Source organism: Cornus florida, unplaced genomic scaffold (assembly GCF_030987335.1).
Source record: "Cornus florida cultivar Cherokee Brave unplaced genomic scaffold, ASM3098733v1 CherokeeBrave_3.0.0_Hap2_Chr10, whole genome shotgun sequence".
Classification (NCBI taxonomy): Eukaryota; Viridiplantae; Streptophyta; class Magnoliopsida; order Cornales; family Cornaceae; genus Cornus; species Cornus florida.
Window position 1 is genome coordinate 26,960,553 of NW_026775580.1, and position 12,270 is coordinate 26,972,822.

Genomic DNA, 12,270 nt, shown 5'->3' on the forward strand with positions numbered 1-12,270 from the left:
GAGCGTCTATCACTGAGTGATCCTCCCCAGTCTGCATCGGTGTAGGCTTCAATCTCCATATTCCCATTTTTGGAGAATAAAATTCCTTTTCCTGGAGTGCCCTTGAGATATCTTAGGACCTGAATGTAGCGTTCAGATGGTCTTGATTAGGAGCGTGCATGAAACTGCTAACAATTCCCACGGCAAATGCAATATCAGGCCTAGTATGGGATAAGTATATGAGCTTTCCAACTAATCATTGGTACCTCTCCTTTTCCACCATTGGGCTTGTGGTTATACAAGCAAGTTTGTGGTTGAAGTCAATAGGAGTATCTTCTGGTTTGCATCCCAATAGACCGATTTCCTTAAGCAAATCAAGGATATACTTCCTTTGTGACAGAAATATTTACTTTTTTTTTACCTTGTAACTCCTATTCCCAAGAAATACCTCAGATTTCCAAACTCCTTAGTCTCAAATTCTTTTATAAGAGACTTCTTCAGGTCCTCCACCTCGATGTCATCATTACCAGTCACAATGATGTCATTAACATACACAATTAGTACAGTTACCTTCCCTCCTCCTTTGTGTTTGTAAAACATCATCTGATCTCTTTGGCTTTGCGTATATCCCTTACTCCGAACAGCCTTGGTGAATTTTTCAAACCAAGCACAATGATGTCATCAATATACACAATTAGTACAGTTACCTTCCCTCCTCCTTTGTGTTTGTAAAACATCGTGTGATCTCTTTGGCTTTGCGTATATCCCTTACTCCGAACAGCCTTGGTGAATTTTTCAAACCAAGCACATGGGGATTGCTTCAGCCCATAAAGAGATTTCTTTAATCTGCATACTTTATTTTCTCCAAAATTACCTTCGAATCCTAGCGGCAGCTCCATATACACTTCTTCCTCAAGGTCTCCATGGAGAAATGCGTTTTTTACATCAAGTTGGTGCATCGGCCAGTCTCGGTTTGCAGCTATGGACAGTAAAACCCGAACTGTATTCATCATTGCCACGGGTGCAAAGGTTTCTTTGTAGTCTATCCCATAGGTTTGTGTGAAGCCTTTTGAAACCAATCTTACCTTGTATTGATCAACCGAGCCATCTGCCTTAAATTTGACAGTAAACACCCATTTACAACCCACGGCCTTCTTTCCATAGGGTAAATCAGCTAGTTCCCAAGTGTTGTTCCACTTTGAATCCATCATTGCTTCCTGAATAGACTTGGGAATCTTTTCTTGACAAAGTTTAGCAGAAAATGCTTTAAAGGAAGGGTTAAGATTCTTGTATGAAATATAATTGGAGAGTGGATATTTAGTACAAGATCTTTTTCCTTTTCTAAGGGCAATAGGCATGTCCAGATCAGATTGGGAATCATTAGAACTCTCATTCAAGGACTCACTTGGTCTCTCCAAGATCTCATTCTAATCTGAAGTGACCGTAGCTAGTTCATGAATTGGGTGGTGCCAAGGAAATGTCCTAGCCTCCTTATCCTTGTTCTTTCTTGTATGAACCCTCAATTCTTTAGTCTGCCCATCATTGGTTGCTAGTTGTTGATCAACCAACAGTTGTTGTTGCTGTTGTTGTGGCTGCTGTAGTTGCTGCTCCCCCTCACTTGAGTTACCAGGGCTCGGTTGTGGGCTAGGAAGGCTTGGTTGTGGGCTAGGAAGGAAGCTCAGTTGAGGAATGTTTAGGCCCGGTGTGGACTGAACAGGGATAGGCAACACGGTAACATCCCAAAACTGATCTCTCATGTGATTATTCTCCCCCTGGAGTGAAGTTTTGGTGAAGAACGATTGATGTTTAAAAAATGTTACATCCATGGAGACATTAAATTTTTTGGTAGAGGGGTCAAAACACTTGTACCCTTTCTTAGTTGGAGAGTAACCAAGGAAAACACATTTTATGGCTCTAGGATCCAGTTTGCTTTTGTTGGGACTGTGAACATGAACAAAAGTAGTACATCCAAAAATTTTGGGGCTTAAGGAAGAGAATAAATGTATTGTCAAAGGAAAGGATTTCTTGAGTTGGTTCAAGGGTGTCTCATACTTAAGAATACGACTAGGCATTCGATTAATTAAGTATGAGGCTGTTAAAATGGTTTCACCCCAAAGGTATCTAGGAACACTCATTTGGATTAGGAGAGCCGAGAGCCCTGGCCACTTCAAGTAAGTACCTATTCTTCCTTTCAGCTACCCCATTTTGTTGGGGTGTGTCAACACATATGGTTTGGTGAACAATACCATGAGCAGCAAGATAATTTCCCAAGATGCTTGAGAAGTATTCCTTACCATTATCAGTCCTAAGGATCTGAATTTTTTTCTGAAATTGGTTCTCGGTCATTTTATAGGTATGAAACACTTGGGCTGCCTCGGACTTTTCTTTAAGGAGATAAGTCCAACACATACTAGTATGGTTATCAATGAATGTTATGAACCATTTTGAACCAGAAACATTGGTGACACACGAAGGTCCCCAAACATCATTATGAATAAGAGCAAAATGGCTAGACTCATGTAATTCAAAGTTGGAAAAGGCACTCTATGATGCTTAGATAATTCACATGTTTCACACTTGAAATCTGAAACATTTTTCTCTGAAAATAATGAAGGAAACAACATTTTCAGATAGGAGAAACTAGTCCCAACCTAAGGTGCCACAAAAAAACATCATTCTTGCTAGCCAGATTCAAAGTCCCACATTGCATAGCTTTCATGCCTTTGCCTCTTCGTCTCTGCCTGCTTCAAGGACAAACAAGCCATCCATTTCTCTAGCACTGCCAATCCTCTTCCCCATATAAGGTTCCTGAAATTCACAATGAGTAGAAGAGAATTTAACTATACAATTTAAATCTCGAGTGAGTTTACAAACTGATATAAGGTTGCAAAAGAGATTTGGAACATGTAGGATAGATTCAAGGACAAAATCCTTTGAAATAATTATGGAAACTTTCCCTGCAACTGATGATAAAGTACCATCTGCAACCTTAACTTTCTGTTGTCCCGAGGCTGGGAAATAGGTATTGACGAACCTATCATGTGTGTGGTCTGAAGCCCTGGAATCTATGATCCAAGGGTTGGTTTTTGAAGTTTCTGTGTGTAAAGCAGTGAGAAAGTTACCTGCATGTGCAATATTAGCTGAAGAGGAAGGTGTAGGATTTGTACTGAGTTAGCTCATGAATTTATGAAGATAATCTAACTCTTCTTTGCTTAAAACAGTAGTCTCCGAGCCTTTCTAAACATTCTGAGTCTTCAGGTTGTCAGCTGCTACCTGATAACCTCGGTTGGGCTAGCTGGATTGGTTGTGTTGCTGCCAGGCCTGGTTCCTCATCCAATGCCTTGCGTTTCCCATGAAGCTTCCAACAATGATCTCTTGCATGGTGTGGTTTGTTGCAATAGTCACACCATAGTCTGTCTTTGTCCTCGTTTCTCTTACTGGTTCGTTGTTCTCCAAGAAAGGCATTCTCGGTTTTCACAGCCATGTCTGAGTTCTCATTACCCGAGTTATTTGAGCCATTCATCATCACAACCAGCCTTGATTCTTCCCTTCTAACTTCAGCAAAGACCTCTCTAACTGATGGAACTGGTTTCCTTCCAAGCAATCTTCCTCTAACCTGATCGTATTCAACATTTAATCCAGCAAGAAAATCAAACACTCTGTCTCTCTCAAGAATCCTCTTATATTTCATGTTGTCCTCCACATTCTTGTGCAGTAGAAAAAAACATGAAACTCTGACTTATCTTTGGCTCCATCAACTTAATGAGCCAGGACAAAATCATAGAGTTTTCAGCATCCCGCGCTTCAAAACCAGGCTCCACTGGTTTGGGCGCCTTCTTTGATCTATCCAGCAATCCCATCTTCCCTCTGCCTTTGATGAAAAACTTCACGGACTGAGACCAGCGGAGAAAGTTTTGGCCATTAAGTTTGTGGGTAGGAATCTGAATGGTAGGAGTTTCTATAGGCCCTGAGGTTTGCCCACTAGAAGTCTTTTCCGAAGCACTAAAGGTTGTTTCAGACATGGTGGTTGAAGGAAGTTAGCCAACGATGAAGGTCGGCTGATTTAGTAGAAAATGAACCCATAACCAAAAGGAGGCTCTGGTATCATGTTAACTACAATCTACTCCAAAAGCTTAAGTTGTTAGAGAGGGTGCAACTTTAATATTTATATATATAGACACACACACACACACACACATATATATCCTTCAACAGTTCTCAATCATTTTATGGAAAAACAGATCACCAGAAAATCTGGGATTCTAGGCGCGGTTGACCCCAGGATTCGGATCCAATTTATTTAGAATTATTCCTTTAATAAATTGGAATGATTCCTTCCCATTTTAGTCTCTAATTCCAGCTGTTTGTACAGCTGCAAATCTTTGACTTTGTACATTTATTTCTTTCCATATTTATAGCCTAGACTGTAGCTGTCCTTTCTTGTATATATAGGCCTTGTACAATCTGTAAACTATGAAGGAAATTAATAGAATTCCCTATTCAAAAACTTTCCTCATGGTATCAGAGCCAAATGTCTCAAGTTCAAACCTCACCGTCAGCCTAGTTAAAAAATTAAAAAAACACGCGTTGGACCAAAAAGAAGGCCCACAAGTGAGGGGGCGTGTTGAAGGATATATTTAAATATAAATATTAAAGTTTACCCTCTCTAACAGCTTAAACTTTTGGAGTAGATAGTAGTTAACAAATAACTATTTAATATAGCTTATTAATTGTTATGATTTGTGAATTTTCATTGTCAGCTTGATGAAAAATATTCTCTCTTAAAATACAGGATCATATCTATGAAAAGACATATGTATTAGTCATCGTGTCCCCCACCATGTCCGAAACTTAATTTTTTACGCTTTGTAGTGTCATCGTGTCTGTGTGATGTGGAATTCGTGTTCTGTATTTGCAGTGTTATTAAAGGCCCAAGGCACACTAAGGCGCTAGAGGTCCTTTGGAGCCTAGGCACGAGGAGCACGGCGAGGCGCGCGCCTGAGTGTCAGTGAAGTGAGGCACACAATTGAAAATTTAAACTACTATAAAAATATTCATATCTCATAAGTCATATCAATACTTTAAAAATTAATATCAAATATAAAAAAGTAAATCCATCAACTAAACAAGCATCCAACAATCATAAAGCAGAGCACAAATTTGTTTTCTTGAAAGGCAAAGCAAAAGCTGTTTTTTTGAATGCCAAAACAGAGCACAAAAATAAATAAATCTGTTAACTAAAAAACTGTTAACAAGAAAAGAAAAGAAAAAGCATAGCCAAAAAAAGACGTAGAGACAGAAGAAGTAGAAGAAGAGAGAGAAATAGACGAGAAGAGAGAGAAAGTGTTCAAGAATAAAAGGAGAAAAAACATAGCCCCCCCCAAAAAAAAAAAAAAAAAAGAGGAGAAAAAAACATAGCCCCCCCAAAAAAAGGGCAGAGAGAGAAGAGAACTAGACAGAGAGAGGTGTAAACACAGATAAGAAGAGAGCAGTAGAGGAGAAGAAAGGAGAGAAAAGTAGAGAAGAAGAGAGAGGAGAAGAAGAAGAAGAAGAAAGAACTGACGTGGCTTCGCCGTTCATCTCACGTTCTCACTCTTTCTCTGTTCGGTAGACACTTTCTCTTGGGCTTTCTTATTTGTTTATTCTTTTGAACAAGAGTTTCTTATCTCGTATGCTTGGGCTTTCTTATTTGTTTATTGAGTTGCCAAAAGTATCCTTTTTGGCTTAAGAAATAGAATAATCATAGTTTTTAAAAAAAAAAATCAGTGAGGCGCGCTTGACAAACAGGATGAGGTGCAACCGAGGTGCGCACCTAGTATGACAACAGGTGCTAGACCTACACTTTGAGCCTAGGCGCGTCTTTAACAACACTTTGAATTCGTGCTTCTTAGTATGCGAGAGTACCCAAGGAGTGTCGATATCCAATACAGATACGACATGGGTATGTCCCCCTATAAAAGTATATGTGCTTCCTAGATAATTCTTCCTCACATTAATAGCTTGTTATCTTCAAAATTACCCAAATGCCTTTGGGTTGAAACCTTGGGGTTAACAAATTCATAGTTTGTTTTTTCCAAAACCTTATCATAAATTTAGTTAAAGTTGATTTATTTTTCCAAAAAAATGTACGCATAACAAGGTGATCTGATCCCGTCCCGACTCGCATGCAAGATGGAGCGGCTAAGTTTGATAATTGATTTTCCCTTGTGGGGCGGGTCTGGAATGGAGGTAATCTAACCTAAGCTCACTCTGGCTACAAAAAGGGGCAAATCAATAATATCAAACGAAGCATGCTTGATGCCTCATGTAATTGAGTTTAGGTTTAATTTTTGAGTGTTATTTTGTGTTAGTTTTAGGTCATTATTCTGCATGTAGAATTTCTTATGTTATCTTAACTTTAGGAGTCAAGAGTAATCTAATAACTTTTTTTAGATTTATTGGATATGTGTTGGGTCCATGGGTCTTATTATGGGATAATTTGTGTTGTTAGAGAGTCTTACTTAATCTAGAATAGTGTATGATAGTCAAAGTTCTATGTTTGCTATTTTTTGGAGTCATAATTCTAGTTAAAATAAATATTAAAAAAAAAAAAACCCAGTGGCCTATAAACATTGATGTGATCTTTCTATTCGCTGGATTTGGGTAATGAAAATTCAAAAGTAAGTGACGCGTAAAGATTCCAAGTGAGATTTCTACTCTTCTTTTCTTCCTCCATATTTGAAGCATTTTTTTAGGAAATTAGCTTAAAAAGCACCCAAAAAAATCAGTTTTAAACTCCTTTTTAAAAAATCCTATTTTACAAACCCACAACCCTTCCTTCCTCAATCACTAATTGACAGCCTTTAGAACAGCCCCTACACTTTACACTTTCTTTCTTGCCTAAATAAAACCTCAAACCCTTTCCTCTTTCTTACACCCTTCACTATTCCTAAAATCCTCCATCCCTACAGACCTTTTAGCCACTAAAACAGATAATTATCAGCCCTAAAACCCTCTCTTACCATTGCCCTACATTCATTGTGGCTCATAGCTAGTAGGAGAGTGTTCCTCAAACTTACCCTGCAACAAGACACCGCTTGACGTTTTTTGGCTTGAAAATAGTCAACTGGATTTGGAACAAGTAATTGACATCGTGATCAATGACTAACTGAGATCAAGGAAAAAATGGAATTAATAATTATCTAGATGCACAGACCTTTCTTTTCTTTTCCCCAAACAATCATGTGGATTCCAATTTTATTACCCGCTTGAAAGATTCCCCATCTCTTTTTTCCTTTTATTTTCTTTCTTTTGTTCTTTTTCCTTCTTTTTGGGTAGATTCACCCACTTTAAAGATTCTCTTTTTTATATTCAAATAAGCAATCATTCGTTATAGAATTAAAAACATCAGGCAGAACAAGGAAACAAATTCTGACTAGTAGAAATTAGTTTTATCTTTATCCTCCTACAAACCCTAAACCCAGAAAAATAAGAAATATCTCAGAAAGTAAATCAAAAGCTCATTCCAACTAATTCTGTTGTAGTGTCAGGCTCAGTCAACTCCCTATGAATGAAACGAAGATTCAAAAATTAATCATTTATTTCTTTCTCCTACAGTTTATCAGCAGAAAATCGCAGTACCTTCCTGGAACTCTAGCATCACCTTAACTCAAACTCAATCTCTCACTATATATATATTGCATATAGTTTATCCATAATATAATTTAGTAATCAAAATAGTAACAAACCAAAACATGGATGAACATACAAAAATGGGGGAGGACCCAGTGTAAGCGAGAACAATATTAACAGCTCCTTCTCCTCTGTAAATCCAATCGCCCGCATCTACTGCAATGATAAAATTAACACATATTTATACAATATATATTCGTGTAGTCTAACACAAGTGTCTAGAGGAAGGCCTTGTTGAGTTGTATTATATGTAAAATGTGTGTGAGAGAGACTCTAATTACCTGAAGACGGCGGAGATTTGAAGCTTTATAACGATCGAAACCCTAACACCTCAAAAATCGTAGCTAAAGAATGCACAGAAAGAGAGAGATTTTTATATTTGACTCCTAACCTTTTCCCCGCTTGTCTCACTGTTACCGTTCATTTCCATCTCCACCCCTTATGGTGCCTCCAAAGTCGAAGGAATCCAAAGGAAATGAAATTAAATTGATACTCTACTGTCCCAAATAGGTATCGCATTTGAAAATACTTTTTGTAACGGGCTTTGCTGATCACAATCAAGCAAGGAGAGTATAACTTTACAGTCGTTTTTCTTACTAGTATAAGAATCAGATTCCATTAAATACATTAATTACTTAAATTTTTATTTTAGTGGCTACCAATCTTATTTTTTTAGACAAATATATCATTTTAAATTATTCAACCTTTCTTCTTCTCTTCCCTTTTAATTTATCCATATGAAAATGTGTGTGTATATACACCAGTGTATATTTCTTTTTACAACTATATTGGTGAATGAATTATTTATTTTTTAAAAAAAATTCATTTAAAGAAGGATAGTTGTAAAAATAAAAAGAAACATATATATATATATTTCTTTTTACAACTATATTGGTGAATGAATTATTTGTTTTTTAAAAAAAATCCATTTAAAGAAGGATAGTTGTAAAAATAAAAAGAAACCTTTCTTCTTCTCTTCCCTTTTAATTTATCCATATGAAAATGTGTGTGTATATACACCAGTGTATATTTCTTTTTACAACTATATTGGTGAATGAATTATTTGTTTTTTAAAAAAAATTCATTTAAAGAAGGATAGTTGTAAAAATAAAAAGAAACATATATATATATATATTTCTTTTTACAACTATATTGGTGAATGAATTATTTGTTTTTAAAAAAAAATCCATTTAAAGAAGGATAGTTGTAAAAATAAAAAGAAACACTTTTTATTTTTACAACTATCCTTCTTTAAATGGATTTTTTTTAAAAAACAAATAATTCATTCACCAATATAGTTGTAAAAAGAAATATACACATGCACATATATATATAACAATTTTTGTATTTTTTAAAAATCTCAGAATCTATCTTATATGTGGATTCTTTTCTCGTTCTCTTTTATTTTTTTATTATTATATTTTCTTTTCGGATTTTGTTCTAGCTCTTTTTTTTTCTTCAGAATCCATCTCTTGAGAATAGATTATCCTAACTATAATTTTTTTCCTTTTTCAGAATTCATTCACATAACAATAGTTATTATATATATATATATATATATACACACACACAAACACACACACACACATTTTCATATGGATATATATATATATACACACACACGCACAGATTTCCATATGGATAGATTAAAAGGGAGAGAAGAAGAAAGGTTAGCAATTTAAAAGGGTGTATTTGTCTAAAAAAGTAAGGTTTGTAGAGATCCACTAAAATAGAAACTTAAGTAATTAATGCATTTAATGGGATCTGATTCCTATACTAATAGGACAAACGACTGTAAAGCCACAGTCGCGCCAGGCGACTGTGATTAGCAAAGCCCTTTTGTACTATTACCAATTTAATTGCATTAAACCCTATATAAAAAGTGAAGGGTTAATTTTCACTAATACCCTTTTAAATTTAGTCAAATAACACATTAAAATACCCTTCGAAATTAACTATTACTTTTACTTATATTACAATCGTTTGGTCTGTTTTTCACTTACACTAGAAGTTACTTTTCAATTGTGTTAACCACTTTTACATGTAAAAAGATTTCGTTACCCCTTTAACTTTGTCAAAATCCCATTTAATTCCTAAAAATTGTTTAAAAGACCAAAATACCCACACCTTTTACCAATTTGATTCATCAAACCATCCAAAAGAATTTAAAAACAAATAGAATTTTAAAATATATATATAGGTTTTATACATTCAAATTAGTGGCCTAGCCAGCCACCAAACCAAGAGAAAGTGTACAATATAATTCCTCTGGTAGAGTTCATTAATCGTCTTATTTAATAATTTAAAACTTTGAGTACTTTGATCAAAATTTTCGAACACCACCATAAATGAAGTAAATTATGAACTAGTAATTTAATATTATCTTTGACATCTCATGGGAGGGAGAAGTTGGTGACTCCTACAGGGGATGTCTCTTACCTTTGTTGACACGTTTGAAAATATCACTAAACATCACACATGAACAACTAATTGTTGCACTGAATCTGATATACACATGCATATACAATAAGCAAGTTAGTATTCAACTTTTTGTATATATATATTTGAATTGAATAACCCTCTTTGGCTAGACAAAAAGTTGAATATAGCATTGATTGGTCAAATTGCCAAAACGTAGTACTAATGAAAGCCTTAATTAATTCTTTCATTCTTCTTTTCCTTTCCAAACTTTATTTATATCATATATAGATACTACATTGTAATTGAAACTTAATCTCAATGTCCACATAGTGCATCACCAATCTCATCAAAATAGTGTAACTTGTTAGTCTAGGCTTTCGGAGGAAATTTTACCTTAGAGATAACCCTTTTGGCTACTGTGTAACTAATCTGAACAATGCAAAATTAATGGCATTTCTAACAAGTAGTAACATAAAATTCATGTTAAATTCATTAAAAGATTGACGAAGAAATGAGTGAAATGTGAGTGACTTGAAATGAGTATGATGATAAGTGATGTGGTCCTTGTGAGGGTCGCTGCACCATATCAAGCTTGAGAGTGTGTGTTTTAAGGCGAGGGCCTAGAGTTTTACATTTATAAAAACCACTACTACTTCACTAAAAATATAGCAAGAGTGAGTACGGATAGTCCCAAGGGATTGTGAGGATCGAACAAGGTCGTGGAATCGCTATTAGGGCTAGTAGGTCGAGTGATCAAACAATTGGTTGGTTGGTTGATTTGATAACAACTAAATTAAACTAAGTGATAACAAAAGAATATAAATAAGAGTAAGTAAGAGAGAGAGAGATCTTGGGGTTTAGAGATCACCACCAAGTAATGCATTTCTATACCGTTGACAAGTGACTAATGAGGGCAAATGGTGTGTTGCAATATTGAAGTGTGTGTGTGTTTGGTTGATTCAACAAGCAAGGATGACTAGTTAAGCATGTATTGTCTAAACATCATGTGAAAGGCACAATATATCTAAGCAATGAAGCATATATTGTCTAAACAACATGTGAAAGGCACAATAGATCAAAACAAGTCATTAATCCTTTCATTAAGCTCACAATCCAAATACGACACAAGGATAGAGACATATACTACTTGCATTCAAAAGCTTGGATCATCAAATAACAAGTATAGATTGTCCTCCCATTTAACACTACACTACAACTACACTACATTTACATTACTAGCACGAAAATAAACTAAGGGAGAGGCACAATCCATCAAGGAATAATTATGAACCATCAAGAGAATCACAAGAGCATTCTTTTAAGCACTATGTCTTGACAATCTCCAAATCTATAGCATCAATACACATAAACATGCATCAATAACACAAAATCTAGAGACAAACACATAAACATCTATTTTAGCATACATAGACACATGGATAGAATGAAATGATCAATTGGAAGCATTAAACCACATAAATAATTGAATAAACAAGATCTATATATATCAAAGTGTCAAAACATTAATTATAACACTAATCCCTCAATAATACACAAGATTAAGATATAGAAAGTATGCTTGGGGCTAACTCTAGCCCCAAGAGGATGTCTAGCCACTCATGGTGATGTTGCTCCAACCCTCAAGGGCTAACTCCATGGTTGAAATCTGCTCCTTGGTTGATGAAGAACTCCAATGGTGTTTCTAGCCTCCTCCTCTATGCTTGCTCTCTAAGAGATGATATGAAAATGATATTGGCTCCTTTGTAAAAAACAATCCTTATCCTTATATAGGTAGGTCAAAATGACACCCAAAATGAGCTAGGGTCGTGCACACAATATTCCCTAATGATTGGATAGAGGACAACTTTCAATGAGATGGAAATTTAACTTTTTCGCACTGGAGGAAGTTCGATCAATCGAACCTTGGACTTGGATCGATCGAACTGGCTGAGATCCATCAAACTTAGGCTGGATCGATCCAACTAGTTGAGCTTTTTAGGAAAAGACAAATCCAAGATATTTTGGGGGATATTTTTGGGAAAAGGACAAAAGTGGTTAGTGGGTGGTACAGCTGTGGATATGATCAATCATTTGAATAAGGACAAAAGTGTTCGATCAATTGAAGGGTGGTGTTAGATCGATCGAACTTTTGGACTTTATGCTTTTGGGCCAAGGCTTGGATCTATCTTGAAGTGCTGA

The 12,270-nt window shown here is 35.7% G+C and overlaps 1 pseudogene; it reads right to left on the bottom strand.

Annotated features, from left to right (window-relative positions):
- Positions 1-7,956, bottom strand: part of LOC132277448 (inositol-pentakisphosphate 2-kinase-like) — a 40,147-nt pseudogene extending 32,191 nt beyond the window's left edge.
- Between the last annotated feature and the right edge of the window lie 4,314 nt (positions 7,957-12,270).